This window comes from Ciconia boyciana, chromosome 4 (assembly GCF_034638445.1).
Source record: "Ciconia boyciana chromosome 4, ASM3463844v1, whole genome shotgun sequence".
In the NCBI taxonomy this organism is placed as follows: domain Eukaryota; kingdom Metazoa; phylum Chordata; class Aves; order Ciconiiformes; family Ciconiidae; genus Ciconia; species Ciconia boyciana.
In genome coordinates, this window is record NC_132937.1 from 7,713,609 (window position 1) to 7,729,370 (window position 15,762).

The 15,762-nt window shown below is 43.2% G+C and overlaps 1 pseudogene; it reads left to right on the forward strand.

Moving 5' to 3' along the window:
* Positions 1 to 1,065: 1,065 nt before the first annotated feature.
* Positions 1,066 to 14,743, forward strand: LOC140650772 (kinesin-like protein KIF24; annotated as a pseudogene).
* Positions 14,744 to 15,762: the final 1,019 nt, after the last annotated feature.

Sequence of the window (15,762 nt, forward strand, 5' to 3'; positions counted from 1 at the left end):
GTTTCTCTCTGTTTTTCCTCTGCTATCTTTATCTTTATTTGTGGGGTAACTATAACTTGTCGGGTGGGCGTTACCATCCTCATTTTCTACTGCTCTCAACTGTTCTGCCAATAATCTATCCAACTTACCATAGTTTGGTTTCGGGGTTGGAAGTTTTACCTGTTTTACTGGTACCAGGGCAAGGATGCTTTGCTCCGCTGCCTCTCTAGCAGTTTTGTCAGCCAATCGGTTGCCCGCATTTACCACGGTTTGTCCAAATTGATGTGCTTTACAATGCATTACCGCTACTTCCTTGGGCTGCTGGATGTCCTGGAGGACTTGGAGAATTTCTTCCTTGTATTTAATGGGCGATCCTTGAGCTGACAACAGTCCTCTTTCCTTCCAGATAGCTCCATGTGTGTGAATCTGCTTTCTGTGCTGATGTATTCACAGGGAGAGCTTCACCTTTCATCACTTGGGTGGTGGTAACCACAGCATACCCCACCATTCATTTTCCATCTCGGACAAAACTGCTTCCATCCGTAAACAGCTCCAAATCAGGATTAGGCAGCGGTTCATCCGTCAGGTCCTGTCTGCTAGAATATACCTGTTCAATAGTTTGCAAACAATCATGGTGTAAAGACTCACCCATTTCTGAGCTCAAAAACATTGCTGGGTTCACTGCTGTTGTAGTTTTAAGCTCCACATCATCCTGTTCCAAGAGAATGACCTGGTATTTGAGCATGCGGCTTGGGGACAGCCAATGCTCCCCTTTTTGCTCCAAGACAGAAATTACCATATGTGGGACATAAACCGGAATTTTCTGCCCCATGGTTAATTTCCTTGCTTCTTGGACTAAGAGTACAGTTGCTGCCACAGCTCGCAACCATCCCTTGCTGACATTATCCAATTGCTTAGAAAAATACCCAAGGGCCCGTTTCCAAGTTCCTAATTTTTGAGTCAACACACCCAAAGCAAGATGTTATCACTCATGTACAAACAATTCAAAAGGCTTTGCTAAATCTGGGAGTCCTAATGCAGGTCCGGATTAGTTTCTTCTGAAGACACTGTTATTTATCTGAAAGCATGACATCTTCTAAAGCCAGCCTCATTTACAGGGTCAAAGAGCTGAAGAAAGGGATTAAACGTTCTACCCCTGTCACAAACAGGCGTTGGACAGCTGGAAACCTATCTCCAAAATGCGTCCAAAACTCTCCCTCTTTGCCACCTGGGGAAAAGAGCTCCCCAAAGAAAGTGAAGCTAGGCCTCCAGCATCCCTCAAGTGCTACAAAAACAAAGGCATGTCCTGCAGCACTCCAGCCACCGAGTGTCCCTTTTACCTCTACCCCCAGTGGAATCAACAAAGGACATGCCTACAAAGGAAATCCCAGCTCACCATGGTTCCACCATGCTAGCCCAGTTAAGGGAGTCCTACGGATAGCACATCCCCTGAAGAAGAAAACTGATGATCTGTCCCCCCACTCTGAAAAGAACCCCACTGCAAAGGATTTCATAATCAAAAATGCTGCCACGGCAGAAACAAATGAGAGTGGTCAGAGAGACAAGTATATGCAAGACAGACCACCTGTCCAGTGCCTGAAAGTCCAGACAGTGCAACCTGTTCAGAAACAGCTTGTTTCTAGATATGATTTTTCCTTTGGAGATGGAAATCTGCCTTCCGATGGCAGACAGGAATGGGGAAACACCTTTGCTAAACAATGTGTTGAAACCTGGACAACTCTGCCTCCATTTCAGAAGGAAAGGGAAGAGCATTTATGTCTTTATCACCAGCGGTTTCAGCAGCCACCTATTCTACAGCAAAAATTGAACTATCAACCTCTTGAGAGGTTTTTAACGCAATACAAGCCCCAGGAGATTCAAGTGAAGCAGGAGCTGAGCCTTACTCCCACAGAAGTACAGAGCAAAGAGGGGATGCAGCTGGAAGATCTGGATGACAGTGATTTCAGTGAAGATTCTTTCTCACTTGTCTGTAGTCAAAAGAGCATGAAACACCAACAAATGCAGTCAACATTCATTTTCCCTTCATCAAAGAGAACAAGGAACTGAAGAAGAGCAAAAAGGCCAAAAGCGACAGGATTTAGTTTTTAAATATGCAATACCCATGCAAGAACATGAACTAGATGACAGCTGGGATTGTAGTGAGGGCAGCCCAAAGACAGAGGAATCCATTAAAAATGCAGGCTGCAGCAAAACTCCATCAGATTGGAGCTATGACTTAACTATTGAGTCCTCTCCAAGCAATACTGCAGAAAAACCTTACTGCCTGCAGGAAGATCCTGCTTGTAACTGGAAAAATGGCAAAGATTTCCTAGCTGATCACAAACAGTACAAATCCAAACACAGATGTCTCATTTACTCCAGTGAAGCTACCTTAACTCCAGAAAAGGATGCTTCAGACTCATATGTTTCTCCTGTACTGAAATTGGGAACTCCAGAGTGCAAAGAGATAGACCTCCAGCATGAAGAGAAGGAAGAATCCACTTTGGATAGACAGGCTGCCCTTGCAGGAGATGTAAAATGGAAAGCTTGAAAAAATGGAGTTAACCATTGTGGATCTTCCTCTTGTTCCTCAGAATTCACTTCTGAGCTAATGGTCCCTCTCACGATATCCATTCCTGACTACGAGGAAACAAGTGATACAGAGAGAGTGTCTTCTAACCAAGAGAAGTCCCCCTGTGTGAAGCAGATCTCGGACAGGAACATACATGGCTCCCAGAAAAGGTTTGAGGAAGAGGGCTGGCAGTGTATGAGAAGCAGAGCTCTGACAGACAGCATGCTGGAACTGGGGGAGCAAATGTGTCGTGGTGGAAGACATTGTGCCCTGCTGTGTTCCCCACAAACAGGGGACAAGTAGCTTTCACCCACCTGCTGTGATGTGAAGACATGCTGCTGCCTTCTGGGGTCAGGTTCATCAAAGCAAGGAGTCATTCACAGTTTATTTGTTGGACGTGACCTGACAGAAACATGCGCAGCTGAATCCACGGGCTCCAGGGGAGAGAGAGAGGGTGGTTTGTTTCTCAATAACTCAACGTGCAAAGAATACTTAGGTGGCAGACAGTGTTGTAGTCCCACAAGTGTGAGGTCGTTTACCCGGTGTGCAAGACGCCAATATACACACAGGGCAGAGGTATTTTATTTCATGTCTGCAGAGATGGGTGCTAGATGGTAACTCTACAAAGCTAGCGCAAAGTTCGGTCATACAGGTACAGTATTTATACAGTCCAGTTATGCATATGCCTAAGTAATTACACAAAGCAGTTTTCTATTGGTCTACATGTCTGTTATTTCAACTTAAAGCTACAGTGCTACTTTAATATTCTGCGCATGCTAATGAGGGTAGTTCACATGAGGGTGCTTCTTATCACACTTCTACTAGTTGTTTCAGATGTTACAGCATCTACAGCATCTACATCTACTGTCCTTGCATTAATTTCTCGTAAGTCCTGTACCAGTCTATATTCAGAAGAATGGGGCTTCTTTACAGGTAGGATGGGAGTATTCAATTCCGATTGACACTCCCGTAACAATCCATGTTCTAAAAAAGGGCTTATTATAGGTTCTGATCCTTTTCGGGCCTCCAGCTTGATGGGGTATCGTTTCTTTCTTACCGGTTGAGCTCCTGGTTTCAGTTCAATCTTTACCGGGGTCGCGTTCTTCGCTCGTCCAGGTATCTTCGATGCCCACACCCAGAGGTGTGACCGCATTCGGTACTTCCTCTGGAATATTCATTTCTTCATTAGGATCTTTCTCGGTTAACAAACATATCTGGGCTTTCCAGGCAGTCTCTGGAGGAATATGCAACTGAATGGAGTCTTCAGAAAAAGTTAGTTGTGCATTCGGTTTACAAAGTAAATCCCGTCCAAGCAATGGTAAGGGGCATTCTGACATATAAAGGAATTCATGAGTTAATTTAGTATTTCCAATTGAACATTCCATAGGCTGTAAAAACGGCCTTAAAGTCTTTTTCCCTGTTGCACCAACAACGCTTATTTTAGTTCTACTTAAGGGTCCCCTACAGCTAGTTACTACAGAATGTGTGGCTCCACTATCAATTAAAAAATCTATTATTTCATTCCCCAGCTTGACTGGAACCAGAGGATCGGCTGGGGAAACTTTATACACCTTATATGCGATTGATAATAACTGTGAGATTGTCATTCCATCCGCACCCTCTACCTTTTGTAACTTTTTTCTTATATCTGCCGCCGCTTGACCAATAAACAGCATGTTAAATAACTTTGAATTGCTATCATCTTCTGGATCCAGATCAGTCCATTTTCAAGCTACTTCACACAGTCTCTCATAGAAGGCTGACGGGGTTTCCTTATCCCCCTGTCTTACTTCATATAGTTTAGATAAATTCTTAGGCTTTTGCACTCCATGTTGAATCCCATACAAAATTAACTTTTGATATTCCTTTACCCTTTGTAATCCTCCACTTGTGTTTGGATCCCACCCCGGATCCTCTTTTGGGAGGTACATATTGGTATTAGGCACCCCCCCATGTTCTTGAGTTAGTCCTTCTCTAGCCTTCTCTAAAATCGTTCTTCTCTCCTCAGTGGTAAACAAATATTCTAGGAGAGCCTGTACATCTCCCCAGTTAGGATTATGAGTCATCATTACAGTTTTAACAGTACTATACATTCCTTCTGGATTGTTTCGATAGGATCCAACTGCCTTTTTTCCAGTTTAATAAATCAGACGTAGTAAAAGGCACGTGTACATACACCGGTGTTCCTTCAGGCCCTACAGCCTGTCTCAGGGGAGCTTGAATTAGCTGTCCCCTTGTTCTTTTAGAGACAGGACTCACAACACTCACAACTCCATTATCACTTGAGCTATTGGATTCCGGCTGTTTTGGGGGAGCCACCAACAGCTGAATATCCTCTTCTGAATTTTCCGATGCAATACAACAAGATTTTCCCTTTTTCTGTTTTAACGCATATATTCCAATCTGATGTTTAGAATCCACTAAACCACATTTCTTCTTAATATCCCAGTCATTTCTTAATGCAAAAAACATATCCACATAAGGTATTTCATCCCATTTTTCACTTCCCTTACAAAACAACATTAATTGCAGTATAGTGCTATATTTCAAGGATCCATTCTCAGGCTATTTTTCACCATCTTCCAATTGATATTGTGGCCACCATTGATTACAATATCGTTTTAGCTTAATTTTAGTCATGGGATCCCCCCCCAAATTTCTTCCAATTCTTCAGGATGCATCCTAGAGGAGAGCAAAGGGGTGCCTCCTGGGAAGCAGCAGCACCCATATCGGTACCGAAAAACCCAGTGTTTCTACACAAACCAGAACGAGGGACGTCTCCTTCATTACTCAGAACAGAACAGCGTGTAGAAACAAACAGAACTATGCTGCTGCCGCGTATCTTTCCTGATGCCATCTTATGCAGAGCCCAGAACAGAACAGATGGTGCCTGCTTCCTGAGACATCTTGCCCTTAGCCCCTTTTCTCATATCCCAAAAAAATACCTCTTTTCAGTAGCGTTGCACCGTTGTGTCGCTTACCGCCCGACTGCAGGAGAGGAGCTGAAGGAGTCCCCGGTCGACAGGTCGGTGCGCGCCGGAGTCCACTCAGGTCTCTTCTCCCCCTTGGATGCGGCAAGACGAACCGGGCAAGGCTGTCAGCTCAGTCCCATCTGGGTCGCCAAAAACTGTTATCCCACAGGTGTGAGGTCGTTTACCCGGTGTGCGAGACGCCAATATACACACAGGGCAGAGGTATTTTATTTCATGTCTGCGCAGGGATGGGTGCTAGGTGGTAGCTCCACAAAGCTAGCACAAAGTTCGGTCATACAGGTACAGTATTTATACAGTCTAGTTATGCATATGCATAAGTAATTACACAAAGCAGTTTTCTATTGGTCTACATGTCTGTTATTTCAACTTAAAGCTACAGTGCTACTTTAATATTCTGCGCATGCTAATGAGGGTAGTTCACATGAGGGTGCTTCTTATCACACTTCTACTAGTTGTTTCAGATGTTACAGCATCTACAGCATCTACATCTACTGTCCTTGCATTAATTTCTCGTAAGTCCTGTACCAGTCTATATTCAGAAGAATGGGGCTTCTTTACAGGTAGGATGGGAGTATTCAATTCCGATTGACACTCCCGTAACAATCCATGTTCTAAAAAAGGGCTTATTATAGGTTCTGATCCTTTTCGGGCCTCCAGCTTGATGGGGTATCGTTTCTTTCTTACCGGTTGAGCTCCTGGTTTCAGTTCAATCTTTACCGGGGTCGCGTTCTTCGCTCGTCCAGGTATCTTCGATGCCCACACCCAGAGGTGTGACCGCATTCGGTACTTCCTCTGGAATATTCATTTCTTCATTAGGATCTTTCTCGGTTAACAAACATATCTGGGCTTTCCAGGCAGTCTCTGGAGGAATATGCAACTGAATGGAGTCTTCAGAAAAAGTTAGTTGTGCATTCGGTTTACAAAGTAAATCCCGTCCAAGCAATGGTAAGGGGCATTCTGACATATAAAGGAATTCATGAGTTAATTTAGTATTTCCAATTGAACATTCCATAGGCTGTAAAAACGGCCTTAAAGTCTTTTTCCCTGTTGCACCAACAACGCTTATTTTAGTTCTACTTAAGGGTCCCCTACAGCTAGTTACTACAGAATGTGTGGCTCCACTATCAATTAAAAAATCTATTATTTCATTCCCCAGCTTGACTGGAACCAGAGGATCGGCTGGGGAAACTTTATACACCTTATATGCGATTGATAATAACTGTGAGATTGTCATTCCATCCGCACCCTCTACCTTTTGTAACTTTTTCTTATATCTGCCGCCGCTTGACCAATAAACAGCATGTTAAATAACTTTGAATTGCTATCATCTTCTGGATCCAGATCAGTCCATTTTCAAGCTACTTCACACAGTCTCTCATAGAAGGCTGACGGGGTTTCCTTATCCCCTGCCTTACTTCATATAGTTTAGATAAATTCTTAGGCTTTTGCACTCCATGTTGAATCCCATACAAAATTAACTTTTGATATTCCTTTACCCTTTGTAATCCTCCACTTGTGTTTGGATCCCACCCCGGATCCTCTTTTGGGAGGTACATATTGGTATTAGGCACCCCCCCATGTTCTTGAGTTAGTCCTTCTCTAGCCTTCTCTAAAATCGTTCTTCTCTCCTCAGTGGTAAACAAATATTCTAGGAGAGCCTGTACATCTCCCCAGTTAGGATTATGAGTCATCATTACAGTTTTAACAGTACTATACATTCCTTCTGGATTGTTTCGATAGGATCCAACTGCCTTTTTTCCAGTTTAATAAATCAGATGTAGTAAAAGGCACGTGTACATACACCGGTGTTCCTTCAGGCCCTACAGCCTGTCTCAGGGGAGCTTGAATTAGCTGTCCCCTTGTTCTTTTAGAGACAGGACTCACAACACTCACAACTCCATTATCACTTGAGCTATTGGATTCCGGCTGTTTTGGGGGAGCCACCAACAGCTGAATATCCTCTTCTGAATTTTCCGATGCAATACAACAAGATTTTCCCTTTTTCTGTTTTAACGCATATATTCCAATCTGATGTTTAGAATCCACTAAACCACATTTCTTCTTAATATCCCAGTCATTTCTTAATGCAAAAAACATATCCACATAAGGTATTTCATCCCATTTTTCACTTCCCTTACAAAACAACATTAATTGCAGTATAGTGCTATATTTCAAGGATCCATTCTCAGGCTATTTTTCACCATCTTCCAATTGATATTGTGGCCACCATTGATTACAATATCGTTTTAGCTTAATTTTAGTCATGGGATCCCCCCCCAAATTTCTTCCAATTCTTCAGGATGCATCCTAGAGGAGAGCAAAGGGGTGCCTCCTGGGAAGCAGCAGCACCCATATCGGTACCGAAAAACCCAGTGTTTCTACACAAACCAGAACGAGGGACGTCTCCCTTCATTACTCAGAACAGAACAGCGTGTAGAAACAAACAGAACTATGCTGCTGCCGCGTATCTTTCCTGATGCCATCTTATGCAGAGCCCAGAACAGAACAGATGGTGCCTGCTTCCTGAGACATCTTGCCCTTAGCCCCTTTTCTCATATCCCAAAAAAATACCTCTTTTCAGTAGCGTTGCACCGTTGTGTCGCTTACCGCCCGACTGCAGGAGAGGAGCTGAAGGAGTCCCCGGTCGACAGGTCGGTGCGCGCCGGAGTCCACTCAGGTCTCTTCTCCCCTTGGATGCGGCAAGACGAACCGGGCAAGGCTGTCAGCTCAGTCCCATCTGGGTCGCCAAAAACTGTTATCCCACAGGTGTGAGGTCGTTTACCCGGTGTGCGAGACGCCAATATACACACAGGGCAGAGGTATTTTATTTCATGTCTGCGCAGGGATGGGTGCTAGGTGGTAGCTCCACAAAGCTAGCACAAAGTTCGGTCATACAGGTACAGTATTTATACAGTCTAGTTATGCATATGCATAAGTAATTACACAAAGCAGTTTTCTATTGGTCTACGTGTCTCTTATTTCAGCTTAAAGCTACAGTGCTACTTTAATATTCTGCGCATGCTCAAAGGTGAGGGGTCTCTGCTTGGGCCAGGGTCTCCAGCTTGAGGGGTGTGACTTTTAGTATTATAGCGAGGATAGCTCGCGTGAGGGTGCTTCTTATCACACTTCTACTAGTTGTTTCAGATGGTTCCCAAAACATCTTAATTAGCTTACATATTTCTCCAGGATGTGCAAGTAAAGAAGTAAAATTTTTAGGTACTTGATGGATAGCAGACAGTGCAGTGATTCCTCCAGATACCTTAAGAAAAATCGAAGAGCTGCAAATGCCCCAATCAAGGAAGGAGTTACAACAATTAATGGGAACTTTAGGATATTGGAGGAAGCATGCACCTGGATTTTCTATCATTTCCGTCCCTTATACTCACTCTTACGGAAAGGCAAACCCTGGGAGTGGAAATTAGAACATAAAGAGGCGGTCAAAACTCTAACTGAAGAGTTAAAAACATATCAGGCACTGGGACCAGTACACCCCCATGACCCTATTATAGCCGAATGGGGTTTCGCCGAACATGCTACTTACTGTAACCTGTTCCAAACTGGGCCCGATGGACCAAAAAGACCTTTATTGTTTAGCTCAACTGCATTTAAAGAAACAGAACAATGATACTCTGAATGGGAAAAGGGACTTTTATCGTTTGTCCGAGCAGTTAAACAAGTTGAGAAAATACATCAGGGACAACCTGTGCAAACTAGAGGACCATTTAATTTACTAGAAGCAATCCTAAAGGGGACTGCTCCCCCCGAAGGAGTTGCACAAAAACCCACTGTCCAAAAATGGTATGCCTACCTAACAGGAGTTGCAGAAAATATGCAACTAACTGAAGGACACACTAAGGTTTCCAAATTGCAGATGCCCATAAACACAGACCCTTTAGCGTTACAACAACCTTTTAAACCTTCACCCATTCTGGATGCACCACCTCACTGAGGGTACACCAACAGAAAACATTTGGTTTACAGATGCTTCAGCAAAAAGGGTAAATGGTAAATGGCAATATAAGGCCGTTGCATTAGACGTTACCACCGGCAAACAAGTAGTAGAAGAAGGTGAAGGCAGTGCACAAGTAGGAGAAATAAGAGCAGTTGTTTTGGCAGCACAGAATGGAGCAAAAATCATATATGTAGACTCCTATGCTGTGTGGGCCGGTGCCACACAGTGGCTCTGTCAGTGGGAAACCTTGAATTGGGAAGTAAATAGATCCCCAGTTTGGAGAAACAAAGATTGGCAATTATTACTAGATATAGCCAGGAAAACACCTTTCAAGATGGGATGGGTAAAAGCTCATGCTAAAGATAATCAACCAGCCACAAAGTGGAATCAAAAGGTAGATGAGCTAACTAAAATTAGGAAAATCACCTTAAATCCTGAGTGGTATCGATTGGGAGAATGGTTACATCAAAGCCTAGGCCACACAGGTAAAGAAGCACTTTACTTTGCTGCACAGAGTAAAGGCTGGCCTATAAACAGAAAATCTTGTGAAACTGTTCTTACAGAATGTCCCCAGTGTAGATTAAAATTACAAGCAGATCATCCTGCTAAAGCACCACCTTTACATATCAGTGAAGGGAAAGCTTTATGGTCTACATGGCAAATTGATTATATCGGACCATTCAAATCCTCTGCAGGATATCGATACATCCTCACAGGAGTGGAAGTAGTCTCCGGCTTGCTTATGGCGACTAAATGTCAGAAAGCCGATGGGCGAAATACAGTGCGAGGGCTATCATTTTGGTTCTCAAATCTACCTACTCCCGATGTTATCCAGAGTGATAATGGCTCACACTTTTCGTGTAAGGAAGTGCAAGACTGGGCAAAACAAGAGGGAATTAGATGGGTATTCCACACCCCATACTACCCTCAATCAAATGGGATGGTAGAAAGAGCTAATGGCTTATTGAAAAGGAGTCTCAAACCACAGGAAGCTCAATGGGATACGAGACTTCCCAAAGTACTCCATCAATTAAATAATCGATATGGGCCTACTGGAAGCCCTGTAAGCCGAGCGTTCTTTGTAAAAACTGAGCTTAGCGCTCCACCTACTAGGAAAAGAGAGTATCCAATGACATTACAGCCAGGACAGCCTGTGATGGTCAACTTACCATCCATCGGTACTGTGCCTATGACTTTAATTAAACCTCGTGGCCCACTTGCCTGGGAAGCTACTGATAGCAGTGGTGCAAAACACAGAATTAGTGCATGATGGATTTTTCCTTCTTCTTAACGGGGTAACCTGTTCGGACTGTCCCCACCGAAACAAGTCTCTGTTTTCTCTTACAGCACCCCACAGGATGGCAGACGGAAATGCTGTGTTTGTGTTACTGTTCCAAACCCTAACAATGCTGCTCCTCTTAGCCTGTGGTCAAAGAACCCTAGAGTGGCCATGGTCTCAAGCTCGTGTTAAGTACACTGGAAGTGTAGGAATACACTCTAGTAAGGGAGATTTAAAGCTTTCCACCCTGGTCATGCACAGAACTGAAACATACTTAGAAAACGAATGGAGCTGGGATAAAGATGAAGCTGATGATAAAGTTCCCTGACTCCGAGGAACAGCAGGGAAAGAAATTAAAATAGGATGCCGGATGATCAATGGGTCTACCCATGAGAAGGCATCTCAGATTTCTGTGTACAACATTACATCAAACCCAATAGCCAAAGATACAAAACTTTGCGCCTTTGAAAGACTGGACTGTTGGTACAATTTTACCTTAGTACAACCTGGTTTTGTAGTCTGCCTCTGGGCTCACCATAGCGTGGGACTATTCTTTAAATTTAAAATAGACATTACTGAGCCTAGTACAACAACATCCGCCTTGACTGTAAAGGATAAGAAAATTCTATCCCCACAGATTTCTGAAGTTGGACCGTATGTGATCAAAAATACAGGCCAACAACAAGTGTTATTTAATCCATCATGGTCTCTTAAACGAGTAGAACTACTGATGCAAATTAATATGTCTGCAATCAAACCGACCTGTTCACCATTCCTAGGTACGTCCTATGCAGGATGGTTAGCATGGTTACATGGGCGAACCCTCACCTCTCCAAGACGAACAAAGAGAGATGTGACCGGTATCATAGGGACAGGATTGGGAGTCTTAAATAGTATAGATGCCGAAGTACTTGTAAACAAACTGAGCACAACAAGAAGTGATTTAAACAAATTAGAACACCCATTGCGGTCTTCTCTATTAGCATTGGGAACTAACCAATGGCTCTTATCTGATATATTACCTCAGTGGGAAAGAATTAATGAAAGGGACCACCAACTGATTGTGGATGCACTTGGTGTAGCCCAAACCAATGTTTCTCTAGCTCTTAGTTGTATCCAAGCTCGACTGTGGATGCAATCTATGGTATCAGCAATTATAAGAGAAGGTGAAGAGGGCACCTTACCCACTGAAATTCGAAAGGTAATTTGGGATAACGCAACTAAATTTGAGAAAGAATTCCAATCCTGGTGGTATTTAGTCAATTTCACTTATGACCCAATCAACAATAAGGCCACAGCTTTTGTCTTAACAATACACAATGCTTCGGTATACGCCATATACCCAATCATTGCGTTAGGATTAAATCACAATGGAACTGTACTCTATCCATTAGAACATAGAGTGTGGGCCCAACAAAACGGAAACAAATGGCAAACTGTTGATGTTAACGCATGCGTTGTACGGGAACAACAAGGATTTATTTGTGAGAGTAACACCATCAAAGCCCAAGACATTTGTCTTGACACTGAACAAAATGTTTGTCATTTTGAAATACAACCCGATGAAGCCCCTGAAACTGTACTTGTGTATATTGGAAAAGGATGTGTTTGTATGAGAACCCTTTGTGATTTTATATTCGTAGATAACGTTACTGTAGATATAAGCAATTGCTCAAATATTTGTGTTTGTAACTTTACTGAAATTGTGGGATGTGACTTCAATTATTCAGCTCCTGTTACGCCTTATCAATTGTTACAATCTAACTATACATTGAGTCGAGATTTATTGCCTACCCCCATCGGAATGAATCTTACATTGGTGAAGAAACTACAACACAATGACCTGTGTCAACTGCTAGAACGCATCCGAAACAATGGACGCAAAACTCTGATCACCGTTCGTCATGATGCAGAAGAGGTACACCATGTCTTGGAAAGAGTGAAGAAGGATGGAGAACACCATTGGTGGGAAACTCTTCTTGGATGGTCACCGACAGCAATGGGAGCGTTTAATCTTATGCTTCACCCAGTTGTGATTTTACTAACTCTAATATTAATGTGTCTATTGCTTATAATTATATTGTATATAAAGGTTTGGTACATGATAAAACAAATAACCCAACTTCAACCACCCAAAACATACAAATTAACGCATAACAAATAGCAGTGCTTCACTGTCTACTTACCGTGGATCTATAAGCGCACAAACTATCAATATACTATTTATGGCACAGAGGCAAGAGGTGACCATATCTTAATTAGCTTACATATTTCTCCAGGATGTGCTTTACTCCCAAGGACAGTAATTCTTGTTTAGACGTTCTGCTTTCCAGCCTGAATCCCCCTTATCAGCTTTACGTAAGCCTCGGCCTTCCACCAGCTCCTGTTAGACTACACTGCTAGACTACAGCGTGATGCTGATGTTAAAGATAATACTGGTAATTCAGGAAAATCTAACTCAAATCAAGGACCCAGTGTTGAGCCCATGGCTCAGGAAATAAATGCTGATATACCTGAAAAGAGCTATTTTTCAGGTGCACCATGCTTTCTCAGTGTGGGAAATGTGGATTACACAGTCTAGTCCCCCTCTCAGGAAAGCAGCCTGCTGTTGCAGCCCGCTGTTGCAGCCCAAGTCAGGACTGAGGAATGAGGACTTCAGTCATTCTGAAGACCCTGCCATGTCATCGTTCAGCAATGAGGAAATAGGGTTGCTAAAAAACAAGTTAATGCAGAGTATTTTTACACAAGAGACTTTTGCTGCGGATTCAGGATCTGCAACCAAAGATAATAAGCCATTAGCAAATGCAAAGAGCTCCTCAGGCATGTCCAACAGCAGGTCTCCAAGTGCTACATCAGAGATGGGAAAATGGTAGAGGGAAGCCCTAGAAAAGGCACAGTAAGTCTTGCTCGTCACTGAAGTTTGTCATGAAGCTTAGAAATTCTAGACACAATACATTTGCCTTTATTTGTATATCATACTCGTATGTACTTTAAAAACCGATGGGAAAACAATCCATGAAATAATTATTTAATAAGATTAATGATAATTTATAGTCATTATCTTATAAATATATGATTGCCTGTTATTTCATGATATTTTAAAGTCTCACAGGAAGCCAATTATTCTATTAGAGCTTCCTAGGATAATGCTAGAGGAATGAATATTATAATACAAACTGCAGCTCTCAGTAACTAATTGGATTCCTATAAGCTGTTAAGTACCTAAAATATATCAAAATCTCCCATCAAGAAGCAGGTGATAGCTGTTCCATCCCTATGGAAAGAAAAACAGCTAGAGTGCCTGGGCAGTCACTGAAGATGTAGATGTAAAGCTTCAAAGTCCTATGAGCTGCCACTGTCAGCTCCCAAGGACTGGACTGCATTCATGTGACTGGAAATATATTGTTGGTCAGAGAAACTTGCTCAGAGGAATGAACAACAGCACTGCCTTCCCGCTCTGCCTGTTTTTCACCAAAATGACTTACAGCCTCGTGGTTGTAAGCCATTTCACCAATTAATTAGACAACTTTTTTGCTCCTAGATTTCCCTGTGATAAAAAGCAGTATGTGTCCCTGTGCTGCCTATGCTAATGAGAGGCTGTGGGCACTCCTCTCTGAGCAATCCTCAGTCATCAAGGTCATCTTTAACCCCAAACCAGTGCAGTCCACTGCACTTCAAGGAGCACTGGTGTGCGCTTTCTGAATGCCAGGGACTACAGGACAGCAAGGCTTCCTCTGGGGTATTTCTCCTTCTTAAAGGTTTATTGAGGCCAATGGTAATTATAGGTAGCACAGCAGGCTGTGTAACCAGTGGTATATTTTATGTTAATCAGACAGGCTGTAATTCGGGCCCATCGGCAGCAGCTGGATGAAATGGCATCCTTGTGCTTCAAGGAGGAGTGCTTGATAAATCAGATGTCAGCAACGGTGTTTCAGATGGTGATTTCCGTGCCCGTTGAACCTGCATAAATTAATCTTAGAGATTATTAACTTGAATTAGTGATGTGGCATTCCTCATCAGTTCTTCCTCTCATTCTCTGATGCCTCCCTGAGTCCTAGGAGAGGCCACTCATTTTCAGTACCTGTCGCGTCTTTGCCAGTCTCCACACTGCCAGGTCCTTGGGGGAGAAGGAGACTGATGGGCCAACTCTGAACTGCTTGTCTCTGATAAAACAGCTTTCTTTTATCTTGCGTCATGGCTACCAGACTGTACCAAACAGGAAGTCTTTCCATGTGACGTTTTTCTCCTTACAGGCTGGAGCAAGTAAGTCAAAACCACAGAAAACAGCACACCCCTAGAGCGTGACACTGGGATGTTGCAGTTGGTGGCGTAGTGCCACGTTGCTTCTTCCTTCTGGGAGTCCCTTGCCTGTCACACTGCAGATGTGCCAACCCCTGGCCCCACTCACTCCAGTGCTCTAACCACTGTGACTTGCACCCTCACAGGCTCTTGACTTTTGTCACTCAAATGTTTCTTGGCTTATCCTTGTCTCAGACGGCAGTAGTGTAGGCTAGACCTAAAGACTGGCACCTGCATGGCCCCACTGCTAGCCAGGCAATCCCAGTTCTCTGTTTCTCCTGCATCCAGATAGATGCATGTCACAGCTGCGTGAGAAGTCTCATCTTTCACCCAGACTATTAACATTTCCCAGTGAGAACCTCCTGCCTTCCCAGTTCCCTCATCTTATCAGTAAAGCCAAGTTCCATTACTGCATTACATTATTGAACCATTTTAATTCCTATCACAGTTCAGATCTGAAGTACAGCTACAGGGACTCTTGCCTCAGGGACTTCAGAATGGAGTCACCATGTGGCTTATTTGTTGTGATTTCCAGCTGCATGTGATGTGTTACCAGATAACATAGAAGTTCACAAAGCAGCACAAGAGCCATAAACTGTATTAGTTTTGTGGCCAAGAATGCAGTGATACAAAGCAATCTTTTATTTATTATTTTAAGTCTTTTTAGATTGTTCTTCCTAAGTCTGTT